A 2,682-nucleotide genomic window follows, 5' to 3' on the forward strand; every position below is an offset into this window, starting at 1 on the left:
ACTCGTTTTAACTCTAATGGTTTTCAATTTCCACAGAAACAAACTCAACATATTATCAAATACAATCCACACATAAACACCAAAGGACATCCATTCATTTATCCACTAAATCCAACCATACAAATCAAATTTCATCAGTATCACCCCAAACACGTCAGATACGACGAACACAAAACAACAAAACAACACTCAAATACATCAGATTACATTTACTCAAACTCATACATAAAAGAGTTTAAATTCATTTTTCACAAAACATTCATCAATATAACCAAAACCTAACTCTAAGGTTTTACACGTGAGGTAAATTCATTTTTCCCAAAACAATACTCCAATCCTAACAAAATTCGTTTCCACACAATCACAGATAAGGCCCTAGATGCAAACTAAAAGTTTGGAAGGAGCCCTTACCTTCGCGTTAGCTCTAACGTGCGTTTCCGGTACCGTGAGCAAATCCGGTAAAAATCTCCGCTCGCAACGTCGCCTCCAAATTGGTCCCCTAGCATCGTGGCGTGGTAGTGAGCAACTTTCCCTTCTAACTCTTCGCGAAATGAAGCTTGGATCTAGAAGAAACGGAGGGGTTTGTGTTTGGATCTCAAATACCGTTTTTCTTCGTTTTCGAATCAAGGAGGAAGAGTGGAGTTGCGAAATCCTTGTTCTAACTCTCACCCAACCTTGGGTTACTAGTTTTGAAGAAAAGAAAGCGACGAAAATGAAAACGGGAGAAGGAGGAAAAATGGGTCACGGTTGATCAGAGGAAGAAGATGGAAAATTCGAATTTTCCTTCCTTTCTTTTTCTTTCCTTTGTTTTTCCTTTCTTCCTTTTTCCTTCTTTCCTTTATATACTCTTTTCTTTTCATTTTCCTTCCTTCTCGTTTTCCTTTCTTTTTCCCCCCAAACAAACACATTTATACATAATAAATATAACTTAACAAATATCTCGAAATATCTAGATATTTGTTAAATTGCCATTTCATCCGTAACGCATTAAATTCTTCGTACAGGATTCACCGCACTTAATTCAATTTATTTATCGACGAGAAATTCTAATCGGCATCAAAATATCTTTTTGATTATAAAAACTCCAAAATATTATTACTTTGGCTAAAAAGTCTCCGAGCCAAAATCCAAATACACCAAAAATACATAAAGGGTACTTTAAAATTATGGGTCTTACATGTCTCATGCCCAGCACCCCAAATTCACGCTTTACTAGTCGATTTCTTACATACTTGACAATTCTGCACAAACTCGAAAATAATTTTCCTACATCTACTGCCAACATTCATTCTGATACTTGTCAATTTCGTCGGGTCCTTTATCTGCAGCCTGATGATTATCTTTTCATTATGACAGGTCAAACACATTGTATTCACTCCATCACTTCTCCATTTATACAAACCTTAAATTTATACCTCGAACCTTGATACATCTTCATTATTTCGAAATCAATACTTAGCTTACATTCGTATGTCTTTTTCCATAAATTGCTCTCTTCTTTGATAGCCACAATTGCTACACACTATTGTGCGTTGTATCTCAAAGTATCGTCCACCCTAATTTTTCTTTTGTCTTCCCTCTTACTATTAAAATTTCCTTCCTTCGAATAAGCTTGTTATTCTGGTCCTTAAGAATTCCTTCAACGATTCAAACAAAATCTTAATTCCTCCTAATTTTCACACTTCTTATGAAATATTCTACATCCAAAATATATCACAAACCACTTTTCACCTGTACCGTCATTCAACCGTCCATGTGGTCAATATCCAGAGTCCTTTATTTGCTTAGCTCATATGCCATCATTCTTCGTCTTTCCTCATTATAGTGATTTCAATAAATCAAGCCTTACTAGTACCCACCAAACTTTTCCATTTCACGCTCAATTCTTCCCTACCAAACAAACATTTAACTCTTTTGATTGACGAACCCAATAATACCCCAAGACATGCACTCAAGTAGTGCCTTGGTATCATTGGCATACCCTTCTAACAACAATATTTGAATTACAGGTGAGATAATTCCTTTCATGAATCCTTAATTTACATAAGCTGCATATCTATGTGCTTCTCCAACAAGTCTTCATGGCACGTGTTCCCAAAATTTGGTTTACTCGCTGGATTCTTATTCGTTCCCAACCTTTACTGAGGTACAAACTAAAAGAGTCCCAACAATCGAACGTCCTACAGAATTATTCCTCAAATGTTCCCAATAAGCATCTTCTAAGGAATAAATATCTATAAGCCTTATCCTCATAACTTTGCAATAAAATATCCTCAAGACCCACATACCTTTCACCGTCCATCTAGTCACTGAAACAATCATTTCAGATCTTCATGCTTGACTTCCCAAGACCAACAACTAAACCCTAAATCGTTTGTTACGTTTCTTCTTTTTCACTCTCGATCATTGGGAAAAATTCTAAAAATCTGATCCTCGAAATCTCCAAATACTCATCACCTCGTCTAAATTCATCCATTTCATCTTAAGATACACTACAAGGTCTTATTCATCATTAACTCTAACCATGTTAGTAATGATGAAAACTCTTCTAATCATAACACAAATTATTAGTAAATCTTCAAACACTTCCATCCATAACATGAATTATTTATCACTTGTCCTCCTCAACTCCCTCAATTTCACAAGTTTAAGGTGTTACTTGGTTCTCCATCCAACCATGTG

This window comes from Cicer arietinum, chromosome 5 (genome assembly GCF_000331145.2).
Source record: "Cicer arietinum cultivar CDC Frontier isolate Library 1 chromosome 5, Cicar.CDCFrontier_v2.0, whole genome shotgun sequence".
Lineage (NCBI taxonomy): Eukaryota > Viridiplantae > Streptophyta > Magnoliopsida > Fabales > Fabaceae > Cicer > Cicer arietinum.